A 10,333-nucleotide genomic window follows, 5' to 3' on the forward strand; every position below is an offset into this window, starting at 1 on the left:
TCTCATGAAACATCTGGCCCGCGAAATGCCTTATGCGATGGTCCCTAGCAAATCACAAAAAAAGAGGTTTCATCCCTAATTCTTACAAGGAACTCTTGCTATGTATTGGTAGGACCTCTAGAAACTTATGGGATCCTGTTATTGTAAGAGCAGAAGATTCTCTCTCTCTCTCTCTCTCTCTCTATGTATTGGTAGGCCCTCTAGAAACTTATGGGATCCGGTTATTATAAGAGCAGAAAAATCTCTTTCGATCTCTGATGGCAGATTATGCTAGTCAAAGCAGTGCTAGCTAATCTTACTCTCTTTTATACATCTTTATTTTGGTGTTTCATTGTTGTTATTAATTGTTTGGAGTAAGTCCCTGTTTGGATTGCAAGAAATTTCTGGAAAAGTTAGGAAAGGAAAAATTTTCTAAAATTTCCTACTTTTTCTCACACAACAAAAAAAGATAACTTGAACCAACCCTATTCAATTTTTATTTAGAGTAACTTCAATTTATGATGATAGCCCTTTAAATTAAACATAATTATATCATTTTTCTTCTAAATCGTTGAAAGGAGAATTTCCCAAGAATTCTTTTTCATTACAAATGTTTTTTCTTGCAATCCAAAGAGGGCCCAAGTGTAGAGAAATTTTTTTGTGGAATGATAAAGAAGATAGGAGAAAATTTCACTTGGTCAGTTGGGATGAGATGTGTCTCCCTAAGGAGCAAGGCAAATTTGGCATCAAGAAGCTTAGTTCTTTTACTAATGCATTACTTGACCAATGTATTTAGCAATTTAGAGAGGAAAACAATCTACTTTGGAGAGCAGTGATTGTTGAGAAATAAGGGTCAAGCTTTGGGGTTGGGATTCTTTGGTCACTGTTGGATAAAAAAATATTTAGATTATGGATCTGATCTATGGTTTATTCGAACCCAAAAAATCTGCAATTTGAAATGAAAAGAAAAACTCTTTCTGTTTGGAAATCAGAAATAAAATAGAACTTATCTGTTTGATTGAAAAACCCTCTGAAAATCGGATTGAAAAGAATAAGGCTGAGTCGTGCCACTGGTCACTCTCCTTAAGAATCGTATCCGCCCCCTACCGGTGAAACCGGGATTTGCGAACCGACGCTCCAAGATAAAACAGCCGAAATTGGCCCCAGTCCACGTGCACTCGCTGACTGGTCCACCCAGAATCACCAATGGAACTGTGCTCAGAATGAACGGAACGAAGGAGGAAGAAGAACATAACAGAAAGTACAAAAACGTCTGTGTTATTTTCTGTGTTCAAAATAATCTGTAGAGCCACCATTAAAACACATCATTTAACGTTTTTTCTCCCAACAGTCGGTTTTTTGCAATAAAATAACCTTTTCATTTAAACCCGGACCTCGGGCCACGGCCACGGTCCGGCCCAGCGAGGCGAGGCGAGGCACGCGTGTGTGTGTTTTTTACACATGGGCTTGTGCTCTTCTAAAAGCCCAAGACCCAACAAATTCTAAAGCCCCTTGAAGGCTCAAGCCTTTCTCCAACTCTCCATCTTATATGGATGAGAAAAATTCTCTCAAGCTCCTATGTGGGACTATTTAATTTGCCTTGGTTTAGAGAGCACAATGTTGACACACACATCAAGGTCTTGGGTTCAAGTCCCCATTCATGCAATTGATTCTAGTTTTTCAAAGAAAGAGGGGGAGAACTTTAATTTGAATCTTCCCTCCTAATTTTAAACACAAAGCAAAAGCATCTTTGACTTTTCTATTTAAATTATTTGAAATTGTCCAACAAATTTAGATGGGGTGGGTTAACGATTTGAAGAGATATAATGAAAATTTCTACATAGTTCTAAAAAAAGTATTGATGTTGGGTGCGGAGGAGAATTAGATTTTGGATAAATCATTAAAGTGGGCCGAGTGATCTCCATGTTGATTTCCCCAACCAGTTCAGAGTGGCTTCTGATCGGAATGACTCTTTATGAGTGATTGAGTCCACAAGAAAAAAATGGTAAAGTTAACTGACAAATTCAATTCCAAAAGAATTCATTTGGGGCCCGTTTGGATACCTAATGCATTTGTATTTTGATTTGGATTTGAGTTTTGGATACAAACTACATTAATCATCTTCATGATCATGTTTTAAGAGAGAGAGAGAGAGAGAGAGAGAGAGAGAGAGAGAAAGAGAGGGAGGGAGGGAGGGATGTCTTGCTGCTGCCGGAGCAAAATTGAGGAGCAGCAACGGTGAAGGAAGTGGCCACAAATATTGATTCCAAATATTGTCTCGCAGAACAGATTTGAAAATCGGAATTTTTTGTACTGTTATAGCTGATTTGGAAATCTAAAGGATCTGATCCAGTTCAAAATATGAACTAAATCAAAATCTTAATCTTGTGTGTATCCAAACGTGGCCCTGAGGAAGAGATAGATAGAGTTACAGCTTTTTTAAATAGGATTTACTCGGTCTACAGTCGAATAAGCTATTAACGAATCTAGATTTAGAAGTTGAATGGGAACGTTTCAGTTCGATCCTTCTACTAGAACCTTGTTCTGTTTGCGTCATCCTTCCCGCTAGAAAAGCTTTGAAGATTTATACTTTTTTGAAATGGTTAGAATCATCATATCATCTTCCTATTTAATGTCATGTAGCTAGAGAGATTTGTTAAAGATTTTTCAAAATCAAGTGTTTTTGGTCAAAACAATTTTTGGAAAATATTTTCTTTAAGTGTGTTTTGGAAAAAGAAAAACTTTTCTTTGGAAATAGTTGCTTTTTGCAAGAGAAAGAGAATAGTGTAATGTAGTTGAAAAGATAGTCCCAAATCGGATGAGAGAAAAGAAAGAGAAGGGCTTATAAAGCACTACACTTTTCTATTACTTGTTTGATTGCACATTGGGTTGAACCCATGGTTGGACCCGCGGGACGGTGCAACGCACCGTTCGCGCACGCGCACGCGCACTCGCACGCGCGGCGTGGGCAATGGGCTATAGGGCGCATAGTGGCGCTTTATTGGCGCTTTTTTAGGCGCACTTTGCACTTCGCACGCCGCATCGTAGCGAGGAGCGATTGGAGCCTTTAATTTTTCCAGATCTGATCTGGACCGTTGGATCTAGACGATTGTGGATCGGTCTAGTGGGTGGGCCGAATAGTTCAAAGGCCCATCAAGCCCAAGCCCAGTGTCGAATAGTTCGATTGGGTTGGGCTTTGATTCGAGCACAACGGTCGGCCCAGCGGGCCCAGTACTCCAACGGTCAGTGGGTGCGATCCATTGGGTTGTGTCCCTTCCCAACGGTCAAGGATCTAAGGGGTGCGATCTGTACCATAGATGGATCATCTAACGGTTAGATGGGAGGACGGGAATTTAAATATCCCAACAGACTCTCTAGGATTGATCTGGTTCGTTGAATCGCGTATGGGCGCGATCTAACGGCCAGAATTCAAACCGATCTGGAAAGACTCTATACAGGGGTGCTTTTCACACTGAAAAGACACCAGAGGCTCTATAAAAGTTGCAGAACCCAACCATTTCAAAGTACAATCGAATTTACCCATTTCTGGATAAATTCTTAAGACTTCTAGTGCATTATACTCTCTTTCTTGCTCCCACCAAAATTCGTTTTACTAAACTATTTTCTTATTGTTTATCTAATTACTGTTATACTGCAGTAACAGAAATTAGACTGATTCTCTCAGGCTTGTAAGATTCTAAGGGCATTTCGGATTTGACTCCGCTTGTGCATAGCGTCGTCAAATTAGTAGGACATTCCTACTGGCTTCATTGTATCTTGGAGGCAGTTCGCGGATCCCCTTTGCACACTTCTAGTGGGGGCGAAATCTGTCTTAAGGAAAGCGATTTCGCGCCTTGAAGCAAACTGGTTACTGCTTTTTCTTTCCAACAGATACATAATTATTTCACTAACAATCTTAAGACAGATTTTTCTTTGCTTCAATGGCGTTGTACTCAATCCGTCAAATGTCCCAAGACTTTGTCAAACTTGAGCGATTTGACAAAGGGAATTTCAAGCGATGGCAGAAGAAGTTGCACTTCATCCTTACGTCGCTCAAAGTAGTTCGAGTTCTCACATCCCCAAGGCCGACAACAGTTGAAAATGAGACATTAGCGCAGGCTCGTGCAAGAATGAAATGGGAACAAGATGATTACATCTGCAAAGGGCACATCCTCAATGCTATGTCGGATACTTTGTTCGACATATATCAGGGAATGGGATCGGCAAGTGAGATTTGGAACGCACTCGAAGCGAAGTACATGGCGGAGGATGCTAGCAGCAAAAAATTCTCTGTGAGTCGTTTCCTGAATTATCGCATGGTAGATGATAGACCTGTTATTGATCAACTGCATGAAATCCAACACATGGTGAGTCAAATTCATTTGCAAGGCATTTTACTTGATGATTCCTTTATAATTCCGTCGATTATTGACAAACTTCCGCCAAGTTGGAAAGAATTTAGAAAAAGTCTTAAACACAAGAAAGAGGAGATTTCTCTTGATGACTTAGCTCTATGCCTCAGGATTGAGGAAGAGTCAAGGATTAGAGATCATAAAGATGATCATGAGAATTCTTCCTCTAAGATACACTTGGTGGAAAATGTCAATAAACCAAACCAACAAGGGAAAGGCAATCGGAAGAGAAACAAACACCCTGACAAGAAGAATAATAAGAATAAGAAAAGGAAGGGTGCTTGTTTCAATTGTGGCAAACCAGGCCACTACAAGAGTGAATGTCGACTTCTTAAAGATAAGAAGTCGGGAACACCAACAGACAACAACAAGTTTGTGGCCATGATTTCAGAAGCAAATATTCTTGAAGATGGCAATGATTGGTGGATTGACTCGGGTGCGACGAGGCATGTCTGCAAAGACAGGAATCTGTTTTCGACCTATGAAACGGTTGAAGATGGAAGTGTCCTTTACATGGGCAATTCGTCGACGGCAGAAGTCAAAGGAAGAGGCAAAGTAGAACTGGAATTTACATCCGGCAAGCGCCTCACTCTTACCGATGTCTTTCATGTACCTGAAGTGCGAAAGAATTTAGTTTCTGGAAGCATTCTTAACAAGAATGGCTTCAAGCTCGTATTTGAATCTGACAAATTCATTCTTTCTAAGGGGGGTACCTTTGTTGGAAAGGGATATATGTATGAAGGGATGTTTAAACTCAATATCAATAAAGTGAATGTCTTTGCTTATGTTGTTGACTCTTTATCTTTATGGCATAATCGTTTAGGACATGTTAATACTAGAAAAATGCATGATATGGTTAAGTTAGATTTAATTCCAAAATGTGAAATTGATTTAGTAGATAAATGCAAAATATGTATGCAAACTAAATTAATAACTAAACCATTTCCCTCAGTAGATAGAACTTCTAATCTGTTAGACCTTGTACATAGCGATGTATGCGATATACATAGTGTTCCTACCAAGGGAGGTAAAAAGTATTTTGTTACTTTTATAGATGATTTTACTAAATTTTGCTATGTATATTTACTTAGTCATAAAGATGAAGTGTTGGAAAAGTTTAAGGTTTATAAAACAGAAGTAGAAAACCAATGTGAAACATGCATTAAATGCCTTAGATCTGATAGGGGTGGTGAATACCATTTCCCTCTTTTCTGTGAATCAGTGGGCATAGTTCATGAAACTTCTGCCCCTTATACACCACAGCAAAATGGTGTAGCAGAAAGAAAAAATAGAACTTTAACTGAAATGGTTAATGCTATGCTTGTTAATTCTGGTTTGAATAAAAGTTTTTGGGGTGAAGCATTACTTACTGCCTGTTACATATTGAATAGGGTACCAAGTAAAAAGAATAATGTAACCCCTTATGAGCTTTGGAAGAAAAGAAAACCAAACTTGAATTATCTTAAAGTTTGGGGTTGTAGAGCCATTGTTAAAGTTCCTAAACCTAAATTAAGAAAATTAGGTGAGAAGGGTATAGAGTGTATTTTTTTAGGATATGCTAGCCATAGTAAGGCATATAGGTTTCTAGTTATAGAACCTAATGATTTTCTACAAATTAATACAATAATTGAATCTAGAGATGCCTTCTTCTATGAGAATAGGTTCACTTCAATTCCAAAAGAAGTTCAGCCTAGTAATACTGTGGAACTTTCTTTAGAACCACAAACAAAAGATGGTGAACCTAGTGAAATAAGAAGAAGTAAAAGAGATAGAAGTGAAAAGAGTTTTGGTCCTGACTTTGTTACTTACCTAGTAGAAGGGACAAGAGAAAAACTCAAATCTTCTATAATGTTAGATTTAAATGTAGAAAGTGACCCTCAAACCTATACGGAAGCCATAAAGTCACAGGATGTCGCTTTTTGGAAAGAAGCAATTAATGACGAAATGGATTCTATTATGGGTAATAAGACTTGGTATTTAGTTGATCTACCACCTGGATCTAAACCTATTGGGTGTAAGTGGATCTTCAAAAAGAAGATCAAAGTAGATGGAACTATAGAAAAGTTTAAAGCTAGGTTAGTTGCCAAAGGGTTTACTCAAAAACCCGGAATTGATTATTTTGATACTTATGCACCCGTTGCTAGGATTTCTACCATTAGAGTCTTGATTGCTCTTGCTTCCATATACAAACTTCACATTCACCAAATGGATGTTAAAACAGCATTCTTAAATGGTGAACTTGATGAAGAAGTGTATATGGAACAACCTGAAGGTTTCATTTTACCTGGTCAAGAGCATAAAGTCTGTAAATTAGTCAAATCTTTATATGGCCTAAAGCAAGCTCCTAAGCAATGGCATGAAAGATTTGATAAGGTGTTAGTCTCTAATGGTTATAGAATTCATGAGTCAGATAAATGTGTATATAGTAACTTTAAAGGTGGTAGTGGTGTTATTATATGTTTATATGTTGATGATATGTTAATATTTAGTACAGATTTTGAATGTATTCAAAGTACTAAATTATTTTTATCTCAAAACTTTGATATGAAAGATATGGGTGAAGCAGATGTGATCTTGGGTATAAGAATCATAAGACATAACAGTAGTTTGATTCTAACCCAGTCACATTATATTGAAAAAGTTCTTAAAAAGTTTAATCATTTTGATTGTTCACCTGCTTCAACTCCTTTTGATCCTAGTGGGAAGTTATATCTTAATTCTGGAAGGACTATTTCTCAACTAGGGTATGCTAGTGTGATTGGTAGCCTTATGTATGCTATGACCTGTACTAGGCCAGACATAGCATTTGCTGTGGGTAAGCTTAGTAGGTTTACCAGTAATCCAAATTTCTCTCATTGGAATGCAGTCTATAGAGTATTAAAATATTTAAAGAAAACTATAGACTATGGTTTATGTTATGGTGGGTATCCAACTGTAATAGAAGGATACACTGACGCTAGTTGGATAACTGAGCGTATAGATCATACATCAACCAGTGGGTGGATTTTCACCCTTGGTGGGGGAGCAGTCTCCTGGGCCTCTAAGAAACAAACATGCATTTCAACATCCACTATGGAAGCAGAGTTTATAGCTCTGGCAGCATGTTGTAAAGAGGCGGAATGGCTTCGGAATTTGTTATTGGAAATTCCGTTATGGCCTAATCCTATGCCATCGATTTATGTCCACTGTGATAGTCAGGCCACACTATCAAGGGCATATAATCATGTTTATAATGGTAAGTCCAGGCATATAGGACTTAGACACAGTACTGTGAGAGAGTTACTTACTAATGGAGTAGTAACTATTGATTTTGTGAGATCAAGCCAAAATTTGGCTGATCCATTTACTAAAGCTCTTGCGAGAGATATGGTGTGTAAAACATCATTAGGGATGGGGTTAAAGCCATTACCAAATAGTCACCAATGATGGAACCTCGACTCAACACTTGAATAAATATCAAGTCTTGAGTTCAATGAGTCAAAGTACATCATATGGAGTGATTGCAAGCACTATAATATATATTATATTTCCATCCCAAGGTAAAGTGCTTGGTACCTGTAATGTATAAAAGGGAAAGGCTGAGCATTTGAGCTCTTAATAGACTTATAACAAAGTGTTGGAGTGTTATAGTTACAGGGGCACTCTTGATAAGTCTACCTATGTGAGTGTGGGAGTGGTGCCGCTTCCTATGAGACCTGGCTAGTTTCTAGAGCACTCATGAAACCAAGATATAGACACAAGGCCAATTCATGTGTCGGTTTTTTAGAAATTGCCTAAAGAGATAAATTCTTATGTGTGAGATGTGTCCGGTTAACCAAATAGAATCGCTAGTTCAAAGACATGTCTACTATGCAATTCTGGTTAACTTTGATGTGTTTTCACTAAGTAAAGGTTCAAATCGAAAGATACCTTTATTTATGCATAAAAATTCCAAGCCTGATGAGAAAATCTTTTTTGATTTTGAAAATGGTGGGGGATTGTTAAAGATTTTTCAAAATCAAGTGTTTTTGGTCAAAACAATTTTTGGAAAATATTTTCTTTAAGTGTGTTTTGGAAAAAGAAAAACTTTTCTTTGGAAATAGTTGCTTTTTGCAAGAGAAAGAGAATAGTGTAATGTAGTTGAAAAGATAGTCCCAAATCGGATGAGAGAAAAGAAAGAGAAGGGCTTATAAAGCACTACACTTTTCTATTACTTGTTTGATTGCACATTGGGTTGAACCCATGGTTGGACCCGCGGGACGGTGCAACGCACCGTTCGCGCACGCGCACGCGCACTCGCACGCGCGGCGTGGGCAATGGGCTATAGGGCGCATAGTGGCGCTTTATTGGCGCTTTTTTAGGCGCACTTTGCACTTCGCACGCCGCATCGTAGCGAGGAGCGATTGGAGCCTTTAATTTTTCCAGATCTGATCTGGACCGTTGGATCTAGACGATTGTGGATCGGTCTAGTGGGTGGGCCGAATAGTTCAAAGGCCCATCAAGCCCAAGCCCAGTGTCGAATAGTTCGATTGGGTTGGGCTTTGATTCGAGCACAACGGTCGGCCCAGCGGGCCCAGTACTCCAACGGTCAGTGGGTGCGATCCATTGGGTTGTGTCCCTTCCCAACGGTCAAGGATCTAAGGGGTGCGATCTGTACCATAGATGGATCATCTAACGGTTAGATGGGAGGACGGGAATTTAAATATCCCAACAGACTCTCTAGGATTGATCTGGTTCGTTGAATCGCGTATGGGCGCGATCTAACGGCCAGAATTCAAACCGATCTGGAAAGACTCTATACAGGGGTGCTTTTCACACTGAAAAGACACCAGAGGCTCTATAAAAGTTGCAGAACCCAACCATTTCAAAGTACAATCGAATTTACCCATTTCTGGATAAATTCTTAAGACTTCTAGTGCATTATACTCTCTTTCTTGCTCCCACCAAAATTCGTTTTACTAAACTATTTTCTTATTGTTTATCTAATTACTGTTATACTGCAGTAACAGAAATTAGACTGATTCTCTCAGGCTTGTAAGATTCTAAGGGCATTTCGGATTTGACTCCGCTTGTGCATAGCGTCGTCAAATTAGTAGGACATTCCTACTGGCTTCATTGTATCTTGGAGGCAGTTCGCGGATCCCCTTTGCACACTTCTAGTGGGGGCGAAATCTGTCTTAAGGAAAGCGATTTCGCGCCTTGAAGCAAACTGGTTACTGCTTTTTCTTTCCAACAGATACATAATTATTTCACTAACAAGATTTGGGATCGCTTGGATTTTTCTTGTGATATTGCAGATATATTTGAGCAATGGCACTTTGCCACTGGGCCGGTTACGGGTCGTTTTCTTTGGGGGATTATGTTTGTTGCAGCTATTTGGGTTCTTTGGTAGGAAAGAAATAATAGTGATTGGGGGTATTTATTATTATTTTTTTTTATGAAATAGTGGCATTTGTCAATTTTCTTGTAGATAAGGGTATTTTAGTTATTTTCTAAAACAATGGACATTTTAGCTATTTTCTATAAAATTGGAATATTTTGGTCATTTTTATGTGATAGGGGTATTTTAGTCATTTTATAAAATAGGGACATTTTGCTTATTTTGGTAATTTTCTGTGAGATATGTCTATTTTGATAATTTTCTAAGAGAGTATTTTGGTCAATTCTTTATAAAATAGGGGTATTTCAGTCATTTTCGATGAGATTCTAAGGGGCCATTTGGATACGCGGATTTTAGAATCCAAGTTTTTAGTTTGAAAACAGTGTAAAAGATGGTTCATGATCAAGCTGATACATGCTGTCCTGGCAGCGTTTCTTGGATTTTAAGTGAGAAATTCAGGTTTTAAAAATCTCTCCTGCATCCTGAGATTTCTAAAACCTGGAAATATGAGAGGATATGCTACTCTTTTGAAGACGGAAAGAAGGGTGAGAAGTCAAACACGAGTGAAAAACGACGGCTGGTC

Source organism: Tasmannia lanceolata, unplaced genomic scaffold, assembly GCF_043159265.1.
Source record: "Tasmannia lanceolata isolate RefF3 unplaced genomic scaffold, GAP_Taslan_0.1 ptg000012l, whole genome shotgun sequence".
NCBI classification, from domain to species: Eukaryota; Viridiplantae; Streptophyta; class Magnoliopsida; order Canellales; family Winteraceae; genus Tasmannia; species Tasmannia lanceolata.